General features: G+C 39.7%; 1 protein-coding gene across 6 annotated transcripts in view; it reads left to right on the top strand.

Moving 5' to 3' along the window:
- Positions 1 to 21,813, top strand: part of KCNIP4 (potassium voltage-gated channel interacting protein 4) — a 628,148-nt gene that overhangs the window by 182,442 nt on the left and 423,893 nt on the right. The window contains exon 1 of one of the 6 annotated variants that reach the window (XM_079921087.1): positions 16,695 to 17,015. The exons of the other annotated variants lie outside the window; for them this stretch is intronic. The gene's annotated coding sequence lies outside the window, so the exon portion shown is untranslated. Of the gene's footprint in view, positions 1 to 16,694; positions 17,016 to 21,813 lie in introns of those variants that run through there. 6 annotated transcript variants of the gene reach the window in all.

Raw genomic sequence — 21,813 nt, 5'->3', positions numbered from 1 at the left:
TAATATTTAATTAAAGACACAGGAACGGCAAAGTGTAGGTCAACAGTGGAAGGACTGGTGTGTTGGTGCTTTAAGGAGGCTGGGTGAGCACAGAGGTGCAAAATCTGTATACAGACTGTTGAATTAGCTCTCTTCGTGTCACTGAAGTTGTATCACAGTTGTTTGTCTTCAGAAGAGAGCACACCGAGGAAGAGGCCATTCGGTACAGTGGTACCTATAAGGGCTCTGACGTCAGATCTAGCTGGATTTTAGAAGAAGCTCATGGACTGGTTACCAGCAAAGTTTGGGAACCAGACTGCCTGGCTTCAAACATCAGCTATGTACTGTTTACTAACTGTGTGCCTTCAGGCAAGTCACTGAGTCTCTGTCTCTTTCCTTCATAAAGGGGAATGATACTAGTATCTACTCATACAGTAGTTAGGAAGATTAAACAAAGGAGTTACTATTTGTGAAACACATGGTAAGTGTTATATAAGTATTTGTTATATATAGTCCTGAGTCCCAGTGGTACCACTTACTTGCTACACACCTAACAGAAGTTACTTAGCTTTTTAAGCCTCGGGTTCCTTATCTGGGAAATGGGTCTAAACACGGGGCCTGGCTTACTTAGTTGTGAAAGTTAAATGGGACCATGCATGCAAAGAATTAATATCTTGGTATTTACTTCACCAACTAGACCAGAAGCTCCCTGAAGCAAATGCTCTATCATGTTCTTTGGATCCATCTTGGGACTTTCTGTATTAATGTTTGTAAAAAGAGCCAAAAGATATAAAGACACCTATAAAATACTCTATATGCATGTAGCACAGAGCCATTCATGTCTAAACTTAGAACATGTCCTCGGAAAAGAATCACATGGACACCCACTAAGACATACGAGATATACATGGAACTAGACTCAGAAAATTGTGAAACAATGAAGTTCGATCGAGTAGTCACCCAACACAGTGATATTCTCTCTTGCATTCTTAACCAGCTTCTTATTGAAACTTCCAACAATCCATAAGTAAGTCTTTCTTGGATTAAATATATTCCTTTTTCTCTTACATTCAAGTGGAACTTTTAAGAATAGATCTGACATTACATAGAACACTCTTAAAATAGATAACACTACTAAAAACTCCCAGTTGTAGTTGTTCTTGAGCCTGTGTCCATTACTGAATGGTAAGTCCTCTGAGACAAAGGATAAAGGGTCACCAATTTACTCCTCTTTGTAGCTCCCAATTCCATATGGAGTATCCCTATGCCCCTAGTAGATGCTCAGTAAATATTTATTGAGCAAACGAATTAAATGCTTAGGGGGTCCCATATTATGTTTCCCTTCCTGAGGATGTCGCTTATTTTAAGTAAAACATCTCCTACTTTCAGTCTTTCCTCTGTTTACATATAACTTATTACATTTAAAATCTTAAAATCTAAAGAGATCAGTTTTCATTTCCTGACTCAGGGTTGAATTTAGACTGATTTTAAATATTTGACATTTTAATTTAATGGATTACTAGACCTCTAAAGAAAGTCAGACTTGTCTAGTCATTTTACATACTGGGAATCCAAAACCAATCAGCAGCAGAGCCTGGTTTTAAGGCCGGGTTACCTGACTTAATCCCACGTTATTTCCACAGCACAATTCTGCAAGCACTTTACAATTTACAAAGCTCCTTTTTGTTTTTTTTTGTTTTTTTTGTTTTTTTGGCTGTGCCACAGGGCCTGTGGGATCTTAGTTCCCTGACCAGGGGTTGAATCTGGGTCATGGCAGTGAGAGCTCCAAGTACTGACCACTGGACTGCCAGGGAATTCCCAACAATGCTCCTTTAACCTACAAAAAGATATAGCTTTTTGATCCTTAAATCTATATTGTAAGAAGAATAAGCATTATGTTGTCATGTTTCAGAGAGAGAAACAAAGTCTCAAAGAGGCCCAAGGACATCCTGCATTAGGGGAATAGTAAAGCTGAGCGAGAACCCAGGTCTTCAGGTTCAGTTCAGTTCTTTTTTCCTTGCAATGGACCAAACTAGGAAAATGTACATAAAAATGGAGATCTCTTGCAAAAAATGGGAAGAATGGAAGAAAGGTAAGGTAAAGGTATATCCCAAGTGAATGGTGATAGTCAAAAGGATTTCCTGCCAACTCCCTTCATCAAATACCAACTGGACAGTTCTGAGAATTAGAATAACTGAGCTCTGCAAAGGAAACTAACCCAAGGACGAGCACGAAGCAAGTTACTCCCTGACTTAATTCATGAGAAAAATAATATTGCCCTCGACCTAGGGGGCATTTGGGGTGAAAAACAGGAAAAAGAGAACCAGCCCCTGCAGGGAATTGAACTTGGAATAATTTTTCTTACCAAAAAGAGAAAATTGAGATCTATCTAACTAGAAAATTCAAATCAGTACACCACTCCTCATCTCCTGCTATCTTCATCTCACTGGTATTATTAAAATACATAAAAATTCTTTAAGATCAGAAGAAATATATGAGGTTGACTCATGGATATCATATCTGACCTAAGGTTCTTAGAAGGATGCATGATTACTTACCGTGCTTCCCTGCGGAAGTAGTGCCTTCTCCCCACAGAGTGAGAGTCAGCAGGGGTGAGAACAGGGCAGTTGTCTGCCTCTTGGAGGCAGGAGCTCTAGGGCTAGCACACAGGCCCAGCAAGCTGGAGAGGTGTGTCTACCCAGGCAGAAAGAAATCGCAACACCCTTAATGTGGCATTGCAATTTGGCTGTTGTCAGTTGGAGTCAAAATAGAGTAAGCTGAAGTTGTCTTGTAGATGGTGAATAATTAGCAACTCCAAGGAGAAAAAGAAAAAAGATGATTATAGCTCTTTTCTTGGATTCCTGGGGTGATCCCATTTATTGCAATGCACCTCTTTCCTGCCAGTCATCCAGTTAAAAAACATTTTCTGAAGACTCATGGGTACTATTATTTTGAAGGGTTTATTATGGGTCTGTTCCAGCCATGCCCTCCCCACGAGGCTAAGGAGACCTGATCACTTGTAGCCCACTCTCTGCCTTTTATTCCGCATTCTGAGTACCCAAGTGGCCCGAGCCAACTTTCAGGGCCTGCATGAGCCACTTTCTGGAGTCCAATTTCTGAATGGTGGACTGCACAAAAGGATGTGTAATTCTAGCCTGGAAGAATAGCCAAGTGTTATTTGTGAAGGGTATGGAGTGAGCTTGGACATACAGCCTGGAATGTCCATCCTTAGGCAGTTGCGCAAGGCTCCATATTGTGCAGAACTGAACTAGGAGTAAGAATACAGAACAGGCCATCCGCCAAGAGCTTCCATGTACATTCTTGTCATGATCCGTAAGTGTGAGGAGTGGGCCCAGAAGCTTTTTAAAATTTTGCCCCTTTGTTTTCTATTTAGTGAAGTAGCAAATAGGGTGCCTACCTGGCCCACTATGGGATTTATAAGTAAATGCCTAGGAATCTACTAAAGTCCTGGGAGCATGAAGGAATATGATAGAAGAAGCAATGTAAACAAGTGGGAAGAGCAGGGTTTGAACGGGACAGATCTGAGCACTGGGCCCTGACCTGACACTTCTTAGATCTGAGAACTTGTACAACCTACTGAACTTCTCTAAATCATGTCTCTAAAATGAAGCTTAAATTTTAACCTACCTTATAGAATTGTAGTGGAGGGTAAAAATGTGAGTAGCATGCCCTAAGATACTTCACACACACAGTACGCGTTTTATAAAGGTAGTTATTTTATAGGTATGAAGGGTAATGAGGAAGTAGATCTTACAACATAGAAAAAACCTAGGATGAAGTGGGAACTATTGACCTCAGAAAGGTCAAGATTAATTGGAAGGTGATGTCTGCTGAATGTCAAACAGAGTAGATATTTCTGTTCTGAGAAAACTAATTTGCCTAATTTCTGAATGCAAGTAAAAAACATTTTCCTCTTTTTAAAGAGACTGTGATAAATGGGCAGTAGATGCTCACAATTCATGGTAGTGGGCAACTGTGTAACGAATGAAAACTTGGGAGCACTTAGGAGTCCTGTAGAATTCAGAAGTCTGAATTCTTCCCTGACATTTAATCATGTTTCCAGTCCTTATTTTCGTATCTTTCTCATTCATTATCCTTCACTTGTCCTTTTAACTTGAATGTTTTCAAAGCATGTCAACCTCTGTACTGCAATAATTAAAAGATTTGAGTTAGCTTTACACTACATTAGTGCCTCAGTGTAAAAGCATTTGGGCAATAACAGATATTGCTAGAACAGAGGTCTGCACAAAGCTCACATTGGAAACTGTTACATCGACATCTGCAATCTCAAGTAAATCCTCAAAATACATTTTATAGTAAAATGATGTTACATATAAGTTTATAGGGAGAAGAATATGGGGAAAAGCCCATATTTGGAATGAGAAAGATCTGACCTATTGTATATCAGCCCCTCTCTCACTGGTGACCTTGGACAAGTCACTTATCCACTCTTTAACTCAGTTTCCTCCTTTGTAAAGTGGGCACAATATGCTACCTATCTCATAGATGCGTTATGAAGATTAATTTTTAAAAAATGTTTATAAAGTGCTAAACATCATGTCTGGCACAGTGAGAAAGCCCTCGATACGGTCACCCTGAATAAATAAACATTCATACAGCCCCAAATATTCTGAAATTCTACTTGCCTATATCCTTCTTTTTTTTTTTTTTTAATTGAAGTAGAGTTGATTTAAAATATCCTGTTAGGTGCTTCCCTGGTGGTGCAGTGGTTGAGAGTCCGCCTGCCGATGCAGGGGACACGGGTTCGTGCCCCAGTCCGGGAAGATCCCACATGCCGCGGAGCGGCTGGGCCTGTGAGCCATGGCCGCTGAGCCTGCGCGTCCAGAGCCTGTGCTCCACAACGGGAGAGGCCACAACAGTGAGAGGTCTGCGTACCGCAAAAAAAAAAAAAAAAAAAAAAAAAAATCCTGTTAGTTTCAAGTGTACAAAACAGTGATTCAGTTTATATATATATATATTTTTTTCAGATTCTTTTCCTTTATAAGTTATTACAAAACATTGAGTATAATTCCCCGTGCTATACAGTTGGTCCTTGTTGGCAACCTATTTTATGTATAGTAGTGTGTATATGTTAATCCCATCCTCCTAATTTATCCCTCCTTGCCCCTTCCCCTTTGGTAACCATAAGTTTATTTTCTTTGTCTGCGGGTCTATTTCTGTTTTGTAAATAAATTCACTTGTATCTTTTTTTTTTCAGATTCCACATATAAGTGATATCATATGATATTTGTCTTTCTTTGTTTAACTTACCTCACTCAGTGTGATAATCTCTAGGTCTCCCCATGTTGCTGCAAATGGCATTATTTTATTATTTTATGGCTGAGTAATATTCCATTGTATACATGTATCACATCTTCTTTATCCATTCATCTGTCAATGGGCATTTAAGTTGCTTCCATGTCTTGGCTATTGTAAATAGTGCTGCAATGAACATTGGAATGCATGTATATTTTTGAATTACAGTTTTCTCTGGATATATGCCCAAGAATGGGATTGCAGGATCATATGGTAACTCTATTTTTATTGTTTTAAGGAACCTCCATACTATTCTCCATAGTGGCTGCACCAATTTACATTCCCACCAACAGTGTAGAAGGGCTCCTTTTCCTCCAGACCCTCTCCAGAATTTATTATTTGTAGACTTTTTGTTGATGGCCATTCTGACTATAGTGAGCTGATACATCATTGTAGTTTTGATTTGCATTTCTCTAATAATTAGCAATGTTGAACATTTTTCTGATTAAGCTGTGTCTCTGTGTTCTTATCAGTTGTGAACAGAAGGGAGCATTGATGATAGCAGTGGTTCTTCAGGTTAAAACTCTCAGTGGTGAATTCCTTCTGACAATGCTAAGCACATGAAGGAGGACTTTGGGGGAGAGTTGAGGAAACATGCCAAGCTGGCATTATTTTAAGAAGTAAGAACAACATGATTGGAAAATTTTACTCTTGGAATGCCAAATGTCTGCTTTATGCAGTAATTTGGTCTTAATATCCTTACCTGGATTTTCTGAAAAAAAAAAAATAGTACTATATATCGGAGAGAAAGGTCTCTGTAGAGTTCCACATATTTTTAATACTTCTTTAAAATTATTAAATACTTTTAAAGTACTTTCAGTACTTCTTTTAAAATATTAAATACTTCTTTTGCAAGAGTATCTTGACTTTTTAAATAAAATTGTTGAAGTTGTGATTCCTTACTCTAATATTTGAGGCATATTTGTGGTGAGGTTTTCTTTACTTACTAGTGAGACCCAAGTATATTTGTGCTCCTGGGATGATGGTTCTGATTGAATCCAAAGTTATTCTTAGAACTAGAAATAATAAGTAACTTTAACAAAAATGTTCATAAAAATATAGATTGCTTATACAGTTTTTGTTTCTAACTGGCAGATACTCACAGTTCAATATATATTTATGGACTAGTTATTAAGCATTTACTATGCACCAGGCATTTGGATTGGTGGTCTACTGGACCTTTCTATGACTTTTGTTCTATGACTACACTCTAATATATAAGTTCAATAAATGCAGATAGGTTACATGTCAATAGAAATTAAACTAGTATCATAACTAGATTCGATGCCATTTACTAACCTTGAGACTTTGGTCTGGTTGTAAATTCTCTAAATTGCAATATAGAAAAATATCTGTAAGTGTGGAGAGATTTTTTAATCTCAAAGTGTTGTAAGATTGATAAAAACAAAGCACAAACAAGAACAACAGACGATTCCATTAATTATGTAAGATTAATATGAATTAATCTTACATAATGAATCTTACATAATGTTACATAATGTTAATTATGTAACATTAATTATGTAAGATTCCGTTAATATGAAGTTCAAAAACAAGCAAAACTAATCTTTGGTGATATGTCAGAATAGTGGTTACCCTTGATATGGGGAGACACTGTAGGAAGAAGTATGATGTAGTCATATGACGGGTTGAAAATGTTCATTATCTTGAAATGGGTGGAAGTTACAAGTGTGTGTGTGTATGTGCATATAAAAATGCATCAATATATACATGTAAGATTTGTGTCCTTTATCTATTTTCTACCTCAATGTTAAATTGAATAGGGATAAGACTATACCTGTTTTCTCTGAATAATGAGCATTGTGTGAAATTTGGGCCTGTATCTTTGCTTTGTATTAAGTATTTGCATAGAGATAGGGATCAGTGTAAAATGAAAATACAATCCCCTTGTTCAAATATTATTAAGAATTTCATGATGGCAAGAGCAGAACATTAAACCAAGTGTAGGAATCTTCTAAGCCCGGGCCCTGATGCATGCCCATGAGGTCAGTCCTGCACAGAGATAACACAGAAAGTATCTTCAAAATTGAGAAAGACTTTCTAAGGTCAGGCATCTGCATGGTGTAAAATGAATGTTGGAAATTCCTGGTTTTTCTAGGAAAGCATAGCTTTGAGTTAAAAGGGTTATGTCCTATTGGGCTGGATAACTAAGGCATAGTTCTACTCTATTGAAAAGGCAACAGGATAAATACTTATTATGGAAAATAAACTAAAACTGAGATTACATGGAATGCTTTAATTAAGAGGGAAAAAAATTTACATGAGGGTTATGAATAGAAAACATGTGTTCTATTAAAATGAAATATTCGGGACTTCCCTGGTGGTCCAGTGGTTAAGACTCTGTGCTTCCAGTGCAAGGGGTTCAGGCTCAATCCCTGGTCCAGAGACTAAGATTCCACATGTTACATGGTACAGCCAAAAAAATAAAAGAAAACACAGTCAGAAGGCACAAGATATGGAGTCTCAGAATATTAATACAAGAACATAGAGAAACCTTCAAAAGAGTGAGAATGAATGAAATATAATCTTATAAAATAAAATAAAATGAAATATTCAGTGCTCTCCATGCCAGGGAAGAAATATTGAAATGGTACAGTGAGAATAAGCTAGAATAGCATGCGTATTGTGATAACTATTGTTTCCTTGATTGAGAATTTTTAATACTCTATTGTATTTCTATTACTTTAATCATTAAATATATTGAAATTCTTTGGGAAATCCATGCCTCCAAGGTGAAGGTGACAGCAAGATTAAGAGATCATGGAAACAAAGTATAGGAAGCATAAAGGGAAGCTGGAAGGCTTGGGAATGCTCAGGTAGCTGGTCTCTGACTTTGTTTCCTTACAAGAGTGATGCTTACTCCCTACTAAAGTGAGAACCACCCGGCAGGTGTGATGATGCAGTTCCTGCCTTTCAGAAACAGCATCTCCAGAGTCCAGAGGGTTCAGCATGCTGGAGGATGAGAGTCTACCTGAGCAGGAAAAAGTCACATTATTCTTGTTTTTTTGTTGGTTTTTTTTTTTTTTTTTTGCGGTACGCGGGCCTCTCACTGTTGTGACCTCTCCTGTTGCGGAGCACAGGCTCCGGACGCACAGGCTCAGCGGCCATGGCTCTCGGGCCCAGCTGCTCCGCGGCATGTGGGATCTTCCCGGACTGGGGCACAAACCCGTGTCCCCTGCATCGGCAGGCGGACTCTCAACCACTGCGCCACCAGGGAAGCGCCACATTATTCTTAATGAGGCATTGCAACCTGGCTGTTCTCCGTTGGAATCCAAGTGAGGGAAGTTGTCTTATAGATGGCAAATAACTGTTAACTTTGAGAAATAAATCATAATAAAACTAAACTAATCGAATATAAACTAAACTAAACTAACTGTTTTTAGTTGCTTTGGATTCTTGAATGGCAGTTAATATTCCCATTTATATCAATGCCTCTTTTTCCTGCACAGGTGATCAATAAGAACTTTTTGAAGATCCAGTAGCATAAAGCAAGCACACTATTAAAATTAAAGTGTGATGACTCTGAGCTGCTTGGATACACAAGTGAATGTGGACCTTAAGACTTTTAGTAAAACTTTTCTCTGTTCCTTCATGGATGGCTATGCTGACAATAAGTCTTCCATTCAGCAAACATTTGTAACATGAACTTTCCAAGGGGTAAGAAAGCTGCTGACATAAATGAAGCTTTATTTGTATGAACATTTGAATTTATCCCCACCTGCATTGTACTGGCAATCACCTCCCTCAGTTATCTCTGGGTGTCCTAAGATGTGTGTCCTAAGTACTCACCTGCACTTCTGCCCTGGCCTCCTGCTGGATGCCCGCAGCTCCTGAGGCCACTTTGAAGTCTGTGCCTTATCGATGACCTTGGGGACTGAGACACTGTGACACTGAAGATTCCCTGGACAAGTGCCAAAAGGGAGAGTCATATGATACTAAGGAGAATGCAGAAGAGATGTGATCCAGGCAAGGGAGGAAGAAAAGTTTCCCCTAAGAAGTGACATTTGCACTGAGATCTAAAGGATATGTGGGAATTAACACATATCAGAACAGGAGGAGCAAAACCCTTTGGTGGGAGGGAGCTTGCTGTGGACAGGGGGAATATGTTAAAGAAAAAATGGGTGCTATAACGATAATGACAAAAAACAAAACAAAACAAAACCCCCTGAAATATCAGTGCCTTAACATAATACCTGTTTATTTTTTACTTACATAGTCCAAAATTGCAGCAGGGGCACTGCATCACACAGTCATTCAGAAACCATGGCTGACTGAGGTTCCACCATCTTCAGTGCTTGACCTTCAATGTCCATTTGTGCATTGACAGTCCAGCTGCAGAAGGGAAGAGAAAGAGCATGGAGGATAGTGTGGGGAGTTCCTGGGAGCCAGGTCTGGAAAGGGAATATAACCCTTCCACTCATATCTCAAGAATATTGCCACAAAGGATGGTCAAACCCATGGAGGAACTGCAATTTTAAGAAAATAATTCAAAGTTCAGAAACTTTTCATCGATTATAACTGAGGCTATTAGAATCCGAGATTGTTTATCACTTGTGGCTGAGTTGAAATATATGCTCATCCCTTTACTCATTTATTCACTCTTTTATCCATTCATTCTTTGAACACTTCTCAGGTACCTATACTGTGCCATGCCAGTAGTCAATAAAGTGTATTTTCATGCAGAAATTAATAGGGTGAACAAGGTTCCAAAAAGAAACATCAAAAGGAAACACGGGGGCTTCCCTGGTGCCACAGTGGTTAAGAATCTGCCTGCCAGTGCAGGGGACAAGGGTTTGAGCCCTAGTCTGGGAAGGTCCCACATGCCGTGGAGCAACTAAGCCCATGCGCCACAACTACTGAGCCTGCGCTCTAGAGCCAGCGAGCCACAACTGTTGAGCCCACGTGCTGCAACTACTGAAGCCCACGCGCCTAGAGCCTGTGCTCTGCAACAAGAGAAGCCACTGTAATGAGAAGCCCGCACACCACAACAAAGAGTAGCCCCTGCTCACAGCAACTAGAGAAAGGCCACACGCAACAACAAAGACCCAATGCAGCCAAAAATAAATTAAATTTTTAAAAAAAGGAAACATGGGAAAACTTTAATTTCACATTTTTGGTAATCATTTAAGTAGAAAAATGTAACTGCTCATTGGTGCTTACATTTTTTTTTTTTACATCTTTACTGGAGTATAATTGCTTTACAATGGTGTGTTAGTTTCTGCTTTATAACAAAGTGAATCAGTTATACATATGTTCCCATATCTCCTCCCTCTTGCGTCTCCCTCCCTCCCACCCTCCCTATCCCACCCCTCAGGGAGTTGATCTCCCTGTGCTATGAGGCTGCTTCCCACTAGCTATTTTACGTTTGGTATTGTATATATGTCCATGCCACTCTTTCACTTTGTCACAGCTTACACTTCCCCCTCCCCATATCCTCAAGTCCATTCTTTAGTAGGTCTGTGTCTTTATTCCTATCTTACCCCTAGACTGTTCATGACATTTTTTTTTCTTAGATTCCATATATATGTGTTAGCATACGGTATTTGTCTTTCTCTTTCTGACTTACTTCACTCTGTATGACAGACTCTAGGTCCATCCACCTCACTACAAATAACTCAATTTCCTCTCTTTTTATGGCTGAGTAGTATTCCATTGTATATATGTGCCACAGCTTCTTTATCCATTCATCAGATGATGGACACTGAGGTTGTTTCCATCTCCTGGCTATTGTAAATAGAGCTGCAATGAACATTGTGGTACATAACTCTTTTTGAATTATGGTTTCCTCAGGGTATATGCCCAGTAGTGGGATTGCTGGGTCATATGGTAGTTCTATTTGTAGTTTTTTGAGGAACCTCCATACTGTTCTCCATAGTGGCTGAACCAATTCACATTCCCACCAGCACTGCAAGAGTGTTCCCTTTTCTCCACACCCTCTCTAGCATTTATTGTTTCTAGATTTTTTCATGATGGCCATTCTGACCGGTGTGAGATGATATCTCATTGTAGTTTTGATTTGCATTTCTCTAATGATTAATGATGTTGAGCATTCTTTCATGTATTTTTTGGCACTCTGTATATCTTCTTTGGAGAAATGTCTATTTAGGTCTTCTGCCCATTTTTGGATTGGGTTGTTTGTTTTTTTGTTACTGAGCTGCATGAGCTGCTTGTAAATTTTGGAAATTAATCCTTTGTCAGTTGCTTCCTTTGCAAATATTTTCTCCCATTCGGAGGGTAGTCTTTTGGTCTTGTTTATGGTTTCCTTTGCTGTGCAAAAGCTTTTAAGTTTCATTAGGTCCCATTTGATTATTTTTGTTTTTATTTCCAATTCTCTAGGAGGTGGGTCAAAAAGGATCTTGCTGTGATTTATGTCATAGAGTGTCCTGCCTATGTTTTCCTCTAAGAGTTTGATAGTTGCTGGCCTTACATTTAGGTCTTAAATCCATTTTGAGCTTATTTTTGTGTATGGTCTTAGGGAGTGATCTAATCTCATACTTTTACATGTACCTGTCCAGTTTTCCCAGCACCACTTATTGAAGAGACTGTTCTTTCTGCACTGTATATTCCTGCCTCCTTTTTCAAAGATAAGGTGACCATATATGCGTGGGTTTATCTGTGGGCTTTCTATCCTGTTCCATTGATCTATATATCTGTTTTTGTGCCAGTACCATACTGTCTTGATTACTGTAGCTTTGTAGTATAGTCTGAAGTCAGGGCGCCTGATTCCTCCAGCTCTGTTTTTCGTTCTCAAGATTGCTTTGGCTATTCGGGGTCTTTTGTGTTTCCATACAAAATGTGAAACTATTTGTTCTAGTTCTGTGAAAAATGCCATTGGTAGTTTGATAGGGATTGCATTGAATCTGTAGATTGCTTTGGGTAGTAGAGTCATTTTCACAATGTTGATTCTTCCAATCCAAGATCATGGTATATCTCTCCTTCTTTTTGTATCATCTTTAATTTCTTTCATCAGTGTCTTATAATTTTCTGCATACAGGTCTTTTGTCTCCTTAGGTAGGTTTATTCCTAGATATTTTATTCTTTTTGTTGCAATGGTAAATGGGAGTGTTTTCTTGATTTCACTTTCAGATTTTTCATTATTAGTGTATAGGAATGCCAGAGATTTCTGTGCATTAATTTTGTATCCTGCTACTTTACCAAATGCATTGATTAGCTCTAGTAGTTTTCTGGTAGCAACTTTAGGATTCTCTATGTATAGTATCATGTCATCTGCAAACAGTGACAGCTTTACTTCTTCTTTTCCAATTTGGATTCCTTTTACTTCCTTTTCTTCTCTGATTGCTGTGGCTAAAACTTCCAAAACTATGTTGAATAAGAGTGGTGAGAGTGGGCAACCTTGTGTTGTTCCTGATTTTAGAGGAAATGGTTTCAGTTTTTCACCATTGAGGACGATGTTGGCTGTGGGTGTGTCACATATGGCCTTTATTATGTTGAGGAAAGTTCCCTCTATGCCTACTTTCTGCAGGGTTTTTATCATAAATGGGTGTTGAATTGTGTCGAAAGCTTTCTCTACATCTATTGAGATGACCATATGGTTTTTCTCCTTCAATTTGTTAATATGGTGTATCACATTGATTGACTTGCGTATATTGAAGAATCCTTGCATTCCTGGAATAAACCCCACTTGATCATGGTGTATGATCCTCTTAATGTGCTGTTGGATTCTGTTTGCTAGTATTTTGTTGAGGATTTTTGCATCTATGTTCATCAGTGATATTGGCCTGTAGTTTTCTTTCTTTGTGACATCCTTGTCTAGTTTTAGTATCAGGGTGATGGAGGACTCGTAGAATAAGTTTGGGAGTGTTCCTCTCTCTGCTATATTTTGGAAGAGTTTGAGAAGGATAGGTGTTAGCTTTTCCCTAAATGTTTGATAGAATTCACCTGTGAAGCCATCTGGTCCTGGGCTTTTGTTTGTTGGAAGATTTTTAATCACAGTTTCAATTTCAGTGCTTTTGATTGGTCTGTTCATAATTTCTATTTCTTCCTGATTCAGTCTTGGCAGGTTGTGCATTTCTAAGAATTTGTCCATTTCTTCCAGGTTGTCCATTTTATTGGCATAGAGTTGCTTGTAGTAATCTCTCATGATCTTTTGTATTTCTGCAGTGTCAGTTGTTACTTCTCCTTTTGTATTTCTAATTCTATTGATTTGAGTCTTCTCCCTTTTTTTCTTGATGAGTCTGGCTAATGGTTTATCAATTTTGTTTATCTTCTCAAAGAACCAGCTTTTAGTTTTATTGATCTTTGCTATCATTTCCTTCATTTCTTTTTCATTTATTTCTGATCTGATCTTTATGATTTCTTTCCTTCTGCTAATTTTGGGGTTTTTTTATTCTTCTTTCTCTAATTGCTTCAGGTGCAAGGTTAGGTTGTTTATTTGAGATGTTTCCTGTTTCTTTAGGTAGGATTGTATTGCAATAAACTTCCCTCTTAGAACTGCTTTTGCTGCATCCCATAGGTTTTGGGTTGTCATGTCTCCATTCTCATTTGTTTCTAGGTATTTTTTGATTTCCTCTTTGATTTCTTCAGTGATCACTTCGTTATTAAGTGGTGTATTGTTTAGCCTCCATTTGTTTGTATTTTTTACAGATCTTTTCCTGTAATTGATATCTAGTCTCACAGCATTGTGGTCAGAAAAGATACTTCGTACAATTTCAATTTTCTTAAATTTACCAAGGCTTGATTTGTGACCCAAGATATGATCTATCCTGGAGAATGTTCCATGACCACTTGAGAAAAATGTGTATTCTGTTGTTTTTGGATGGAATGTCCTATAAATATCAATTAAGTCCATCTTGTTTAATGTATCATTTAAAGCTTGTGTTTCCTTATTTATCTTCATTTTGGATGATCTGTCCATTGGTGAAAGTGGGGTGTTAAAGTCCCCTACTTAATGTGTTAGTGTCGATTTCCCCTTTTATGGCTGTTAGTATTTGCCTTATTGAGGTGCTCCTATGTTGGGTGCATAAATATTTACAATTGTTATATCTGCTTCTTGGATGGATCCTTTGATCATTATGTAGTGTCCTTCTTTGTCTCTTTAATAGTCTTTATTTTAAAGTCTATTTTGTCTGATATAAGAATTGCTACTCCAGCTTTCTTTTGGTTTCCATTTTCATGGAATATCTTTTTCCATCCCCTCACTTTCAGTCTGTATGTGTGTCTAGGTCTGAAGTGGGTCTCTTGTAGACAGCATATATATGGATCTTGTTTTTGTATCCATTCAGCCTGTCTGTGTCTTTTGGTGGGAGCATTTAATCCATTTACATTTAAGGTAATTATCGATATATATGTTCCTATTCCCATTTTTTTAATTGTTTTGGGTTTATTATTGTAGGTCTTTTCCTTCTCTTGTGTTTCTTGCCTAGAGAAGATCCTTTAGCATTTGTTGTAAAGCTGGTTTGGTGGTGCTGAACTCTCTCAGCTTTTGCTTGTCTGTAAAGGTTTTGATTTCTCCATCAAATCTGAATGAGGTCCTTGCTGGGTAGAGTAATCTTGGTTGTAGGTTTTTCTCCTTCATCACTTTAAATATGTCCTGCCAGTCCCTTCTGGCTTTCAGAGGTTCTGCTGAAAGATCAGCTGTTAACCTTATGGGGATTCCCTTGTGTGTTATTTGTTGGTTTTCCCTTGCTGCTTTTAATATGTTTTCGTTGTATTTAATTTTTGACAGTTTGATTAATATGTGTCTTTTTGTGTTTCTCCTTGGATTTATCCTGTATGGGACTCTCTGTGCTTCCTGAACTTGATTAACTATTTCCTTTCCCATATTAGGGAAGTTTTCAACTATAATCTCTTGAAATATTTTCTCAGTCCCTTTCTTTTTCTCTTCTTCTTCTGGAACCCCTATAATTCGAATGTTGGTGAGTTTAATGTTGTCCCAGAGGTCTCTGAGACTGTCCTCAGTTCTTTTCATTCTTTTTTCTTTATTCTGCTCTGCAGTAGTTATTTCCACTATTTTATCTTCCAGGTCACTTATCCATTCTTCTGCCTCAGTTATTCTGCTATTGATCCCTTCTAGAGTATTTTTAATTTCATTTATTGTGTTGTTCATCATTGCTTGTTTCATCTTTAGTTCTTCTAGGTCCTTGTTAAATGTTTCTTGCATTTTCTCTATTCTATTTCCAAGATTTTGGATCATCTTTACTATCATTATTCTGAATTCTTTTTCAGGTAGACTTCCTATTTCCTCTTCATTTGTTAGGTCTGGTGGGTTTTTATCTTGCTCCTTCATCTGCTGTGTGTTTTTCTGTCTTCTCATTTTGCTTATCTTACTCTGTTTGAGGTCTCCTTTCTGCAGGCTGCAGGTTCGTAGTTTCCATTGTTTTTGGTGTCTGTCCCCAGTGGCTAAAGTTGGTTCAGTGGGTTGTGTAGGCTTCCTGGTGGAGGGGAAGTGTGTTCTGGTGGATGAGGCTGGTTCTTGTCCTTCTGGTGGGCAGGTCCACATCTGGTGGTGTGTTTTGGGGTGTCTGTGGACTTATTATGATTTTAGGCAGCCTCTCTGCTAATGGGTGGGGTTGTGTTCGTGTTTTGCTAGTTGTTTGGCATAGGGTGTCCAGCACTGTAGCTTGCTGGTCATTGAGTGAGGCTGGGTGTTGGTGTTGAGATGGAGATCTCTGGGAGATTTTCACCATTTGATGTTACATGGAGCTGGGAGGTCTCCTGTGGACCAGTGTCCTGAAGTTGGCTCTCCCACCTCAGAGGCACAGCACTGACTCCTGGGTGCAGCACCAAGAGCCTTTCATCCACACGGCTCAGAATAAAAGGGGGAAAAATTAGAAAGAGAGAAAGAAAGAAAGAGGATAAAAGAAAATAAAATAAAGTAAGATAAAATAAAATTATTGAAATAAAATATAATTATTAAGAAAAAAAATTTTTTAAGTAAAAAAAAAAAATCGAAAGAAAAACGGACGGATAGAACCCTAGGCCAAATGGTGAAAGCAAAGCTATACAGACAAAATCACACACAGAAGCATACACATACACACTCACAAAAAGAGGAAAAGGGGAAAAAATAATAAATCTTGCTCTCAAAGGCCACCTCCTCAATTTGGGATGATTCGTTGTCTATTCATGTATTCCACAGATGCAGGTACATCAAGTTGATTGTGGAGATTTAATCCGTTGCTCCTGAGGCTGCTGGGAGAGATTTCCCTTTCTCTTCTTCGTTTGCACACCTCCCGGGGCTCAGCTTTGGATTTGGCCCCGTCTCTGCGTGTAGGTCGCTGGAGGGCGTCTGTTCTTCTCTCAGACAGGACGGGGTTAAAGGAGCCGCTGATGCGGGGGCTGTGGCTCACTCAGGCCGGGGGCGGGGGGGGGGGGGGAGGGCGGGGCACGGAGGGCGGGGCACGGAGTGCGGGGCGGGCCTACGGCAGCAGAGGCCGACGTGACGTCGCAGCATCCTGAGGCGCGCCGTGCGTTCTCCCGGGGAAGTTGTCTCTGGATCACGGAACCCTGGCAGTGGCGGGCTGCAGAGGCTCACCAGAAGGGAGGTGTGGATAGTGACCTGTGCTCGCACACAGGCTTCTTGGTGGCGGCAGCAGCAGCCTTAGCGTCTCATGCCCGTCTCCAGTGTCTGCGCTGATAGCCGCGGCTCGCACCTGTCTCTGGAGCTCCTTTAAGCAGCGCTCTGAATCCCCTCTCCTCGCGCACCAGGAAACAAAGAGGTAAGAAAAAGTCTCTTGCCTCTTCGGCAGCTCCAGACTTTTCCCCGGCCTCCCTCCCGGCTAGCTGTGGTGCACTAATGCCTTCAGGCTCTGTTCGCGCCGCCAGTCCTCTCCCTGCGCTCCGACAGAAACCCGAGCCTCAGCTCGCAGCCCCGCCCGCCCCGGCGCGTGAGCAGACAAGCCTCTCGGGCTGGTGAGTGCCGGTCGACACTGATCCTCCTTGCGGGAATCTCTCTGCTTTGCCCTCCGCACCCCTGTTGCTGTGCTCTCCTCCGTGGCTCCGAAGCTTTCCCCTCCGCCACCCGCCGTCTCCGCCCGTGAAGGGGCTTCTAGTGTGTGGAAACGTTTCCTCCTTCACAGCTCCCTCCCACTGTTGCAGGTCCCGTCCCTATTCTTTTGTCTCTGTTTATTCTTTTTTATTTTGCCCTACCCAGGTACGTGGGGAGTTTCTGGCCTTTTGGGAGGTCTGAGGTCTTCTGCCAGCGTTCAGTAGGTGTTTTGTAGGAGTTGTTCCACGTGTAGATGTATTTCTGACGTATCTGTGGGTAGGAAGGTGATTTCCGCGTCTTACACTTCCGCCATCTTCCCCGTTAGCCGGTGCTTAAATTCTTATCAGTATAGAACAGGTAGAATTAGGGAGAGAGTTTTGTTTTTTAATTTTTTAAAATTTTTAATGGCTCTTTATTGGAGTATCAGTGCTTCACAATACCTTGTTAGTTTCTGTTGCACAACAAAGCGAATCAGCCGTATGCATACACATGTCCCCATATCCCCTCTCTATTGAGCTTCCCTCCCACCCTCCCTATCCCACCCCTCTAGGTCATCACAAACCACTAAGCCGATCTCCCTGTGCTATGCTGCTGCTTCCCACCAGCCAACTATTTTACATTCGGTAGTGTATGTATGTCGATGCTACTCTCACTTCGCCCCAGCTTTGCCCTCCCACCCCATGTCATCAAGTCCATTCTCTGTCTACCTCTTTATTCCTCCCCTGCAGCTAGGTTCATCAGTACCTGTTTTGTTTTGGTTTTAGATTCCATATATATGCGTTAGCATACTGTATTTGTTCTCTTTCTGACTTACTTCACTCTGTATGACAGACTCTAAGTCCATCCACCTCACTACAAATATCTCAATTTTGTTTCTTCTTATGGCTAATATTCCATTGTATATATGTGCTACATCTTCTTTACCCATTGATCTGTCGATGGACGTTTAGGTTGATTCCATATCCTGGCTATTGTACATAGTGCTGCAGTTTTCAAATAGGGAGTTCATTATTTTTCTTGAAAGAAACAACTGATAAACTAAAATTTGTAAAATTGTCTTTAGTGCAATTCCGTTGTTCCATTCTTTCAAGTTTCTCTGTGCTACTAGATGTCCCAGGCATACTGTACATAAACCACCCGTTTTATGCCTTGAAAAGCTCAGGCGTTTGAGTTGCTTTACTAATGGCCAAGGAAGATGTTAAGAAATATGTAATAACTTTGCCATTCCCCTCTTGTAGTTTTAAAATAAAATTTTAAATTGCAATATGTGGTCAATACTGAATGACTACCAGAGAGGGATTTGCAGATTCACAAATTACCCAAACAGAGGGAAATGTGAGATTTCTTTTCCATATTCTTAACTGTTTGGAGTCAGTTGGCTGATAAAATAGTTTTCTAAGTATGACCCTATTTAAACACCATGCCAACCATCTAATAAATCCATTAGCTTAGTTTACATTCACATTTGAAGAATTTGTGAGTTTTACTTTCTTCTTGGCTCAGCTGTGGCACATAAAGATAGATTTGAAAAGAATGTGAGTAATTAAAGCAACAAGCAATTAACTAATTGATTCTTAAAAAATAGCTTACCCGACACCAATAGCATAATTGCAGCCATCTTGTGGAGCAGCCCAGGCTATGATCATTTATGGGTCTTTATTGTTACTCTTTTGTAACAAACAAATAGACAAAAAAAATTTGCAAAAGCAAATTTTCACTGGTACTTTGAACTTTTTTACCCCAAGTTGTTATATCTTACCTATGTCCCTTTTCATGTTCCACCTACCTGGACCTGCTTCTCTCTGCAATCCTCCCATGTGAACTAACAGATTATCCATTACTTGTTGTGAGAAATCTTCCCTTACCACCTTTCCTGCCTTTCAGGAGTCCATTTGGACACTTATTTTGGGCTTCTGTACCTCCCATTCTGCCACTTATCATAGCCAGGACTAGTTAAATAATCTGCATGCCTGTTGAAAAATGAAAATGCAGAACCCATGTTAAAAAAGTATTAAGACTCTAAAAAAGGCAACATTGGAGCATTAAATTAAGCCCGAAGGCCTAATGAGCATGGGGCCCTGTACAAATGCAAAGATTGCTTGCCCATGAAGCTGGCCCAGATCACAGTCCTATCACGTGATTTCTGTGATATTTCCCTACAAAACTACAGTTGTACAAATCAAGAACCATGTGTAACTTGTTCTCCGTATTGCCCCAGCAACGAGTGCTGACCATGGTAGCATTAAGTGTCATGATCTATAAGGCATTATGTAACCTGGACTCTTCAGCTTCTGTGATTACATCACCTCCCTCTCTCTAGCCAACTATCCTGGAGCCACACTTGCCTTCCTGAATATTCACTGTTTACCTCTGTCTCAGGGCCTTTGCATGTGCTTTGCTCTTCCCCAACAGAACCATAGGTTTCTGCAAATCTTGTAGGTCTTTATTTGAATGTTTCTTCCTTAGAGGGATCTTCTCTGGCCACTACTAGCTCAAGTAGCCTTAGTTTGTATTCTAGCACTGACTAATATTTGAATTTATGTATATTGGATTTCTACTCTCTGTCTCCTGTCTCTAAAATGTAAGGTATATCAGGGCAAGGACTTAGTCTCTCTTGATTTACACTATATCCCCAGAAGGAAAATAAGATATAATGCCTGATACCTACTAAGCGTACAAATGAATGAACAAATGAATGAACAGTTCTAAAACTTCTTCTTGCCTAATCTTATTTATTTGACAAAAATTAAGAATAAAAACTGTTTTTCTGTCCCCAAATGTAAGGGGTCCACAAACTACAACCCAACAGCCAAATCCAACCCACCTGGTTTGGGTAAATAAAAATTCACTGGAACATAACTGTGCCCATTCATTTCTGTCATATCAATGTCTATTTTTGTGAAACAGTGGCAGATCTGAATAGTTGCAACAGAGACCTTATGGTCTATGAAGCCTATTTACTCTCTAGCTTTTAGGGAAAATGTTTGCCAACCTCTGGCACAGAGCACATACCACTTGAGAATGTAAGAACAAATCATCTGTCAAACAAAATCAGTTCAGAGTCATCTGCATTAACAAAACAAACAAGCAAAACATAAACCAACTGTGAAGAGCCATTTAATTTTCTTCTTAAAGAATTCTCACATGTACCTGCCTTTAAATGAACACCAGCTCAGTCTGAGTCTGTTCAATGAATATGATGAATCAACTGGATGCTGTAGCTAATGGTTATTTAAGAATGGAAAGGGCAGGAGAGGGGAAAGAAAACAGTAAAAAAGAAAAGGCAAGACAGAAAAAAGATACAGCTGTGCAAAGAGCAGGAAAGATGGAGACTGAAAGGACATTAAAAGAAGAGCAGAGAGGAAGACAGTTTGGTGGTTCCTCAAAAAGTTGAATATAGAATTACCATATGATCCAGTAATTCCTCTCCTAGGTATATACCCAAAAGAACTGACAGCAAGAACTCAGATACTTGTACACCAATCTTCATAGCAGCAGTCTTCACAATAGCCCCAAAGGAAGAAGAAAAACCAAATGTCTTTCAAGAGATGAGTGGATAAACAAAATGTGGTATATACACACAAGGGAATAAAATTCTGATACATACTACATGGATGAACCTTGAGTTGTATTTTGGGATGATGAAAAATTTCTAGAAATAGGTCATGGTGATGGTTACACAACATTGTGAATGTACTTAATGCCATTGAATTTTACACATAAAAATGGTTACAATGGTAAATTTTATGTCATATATATTTTACCACAATAAAAAATTCTTAAAAAAGAAGAAGGACAGAGATTGGCCACAGAGATCCCAGGCTCCTCTATGTCATGAAAGCCATGGACAATTCTAGAAAAAAGGTACGGAGCCTGAAACAATGGCTTATGGTCACATTTTTGTGGAAGGTAGGACTGGTGAGTGATGAAATTGGATATTTAGCTGCGAAGATTTCTAAGTGAAGTGCTGAAGAAGTGGTTTGGTTCCTCTTGACTGCTTATAATAAAATGCAAGATGAGAGAAATAAATTGAAGACAGAACTGTCAAGTAAAAAGGAACTAGAACTTAAAGATTTGGAAAACTCACAGCCTGTCCATGTTACAAAAAAATGAGAAAGCGTGTTCAGAAGACAAGACCCAAGGTGTGGAAGACTTACCATTCGATAAGGATATTCATGTGGGTGTGAACTGAAGGGGAGGGAGATGGAACCTGATGAAGGAAAGCTGTGAGTGTGTGCTATCCTTCAAGGAAAGGGAAGAAGGACCCTTAAGGCAATCCAGAGATCATCAGGGTCATAGCCTAGGTTTCAACAGGTCAGACAGGCTGCACCAGAAGTGCTTGGGGAAGGGCCACTCAGAGCCATGGGGCACCATCCCCAACAGGCAGAGAGCTGTGGCAGGGCAGCATCCTTCCAAGTTGTGAGGATGGTATTGCCACCCCAGTGAGTCTAGAAGGTAGAGCATCGAGCCAGAGAGGATAACTTTCCAACCTTAAGATCTCTGGAGTTTTAGGCTTTCTTGGGACCTGT

The sequence above is a fragment of the Stenella coeruleoalba genome, assembly GCF_951394435.1.
Source record: "Stenella coeruleoalba genome assembly, chromosome: 4".
In the NCBI taxonomy this organism is placed as follows: Eukaryota; Metazoa; Chordata; class Mammalia; order Artiodactyla; family Delphinidae; genus Stenella; species Stenella coeruleoalba.
Note: the sequence above shows the minus strand (reverse complement) of the source record. Positions and strands in the feature narration are given on the sequence as shown.